The sequence below is a fragment of the Octopus bimaculoides genome, chromosome 19 (genome assembly GCF_001194135.2).
Source record: "Octopus bimaculoides isolate UCB-OBI-ISO-001 chromosome 19, ASM119413v2, whole genome shotgun sequence".
Classification (NCBI taxonomy): Eukaryota; Metazoa; Mollusca; class Cephalopoda; order Octopoda; family Octopodidae; genus Octopus; species Octopus bimaculoides.
The window spans coordinates 49,440,218-49,440,727 of record NC_068999.1 but is presented as its reverse complement, the minus strand read 5'-3'; positions in this window follow the sequence as shown (position 1 = coordinate 49,440,727).

Sequence of the window (510 nt, the reverse complement as noted above, 5' to 3'; positions counted from 1 at the left end):
TCTCTCTCTCTCTCTCTCTCTCTCTCTCTCTCTCTCTCTCTCTCTATCTATCTATCTATCTATCTATCTCTATCTCTCTTTTCATGTGCTATTTTCTATTTTACAGGCGTCGGCAATCAACGATCTCAATGCCAAAATCTGAAGTTTCAAGATTTTTCTTGGGTTAGCTACAACACCGTTTTTCCATTATCTCCTGCAGGCTTATTTACAATTTACTCTGCTAGTCTCGTTCTCTCCTGATCCGTTCGACCTTAATTCTTCAAGACAGTGCCCCAGCATGGCCGCAGTCTCAGGAATGAAACAAGTAAAAGACAAAAGAAGAAAGAAGAAAATGATAAAAGATGAAGGACTTTTTGCAGATATAGTTTATTTGTGAATACATTGTCGACATTCCCGACCCCTCCTGTTTTAAAATGAATTTCAGGGAGATTTTACTATTTTCAGCAACACTATACAGGCTCACTCATTGGTAGAACAACGTATTAAATGCCTTTTTGATATTAAGTTACG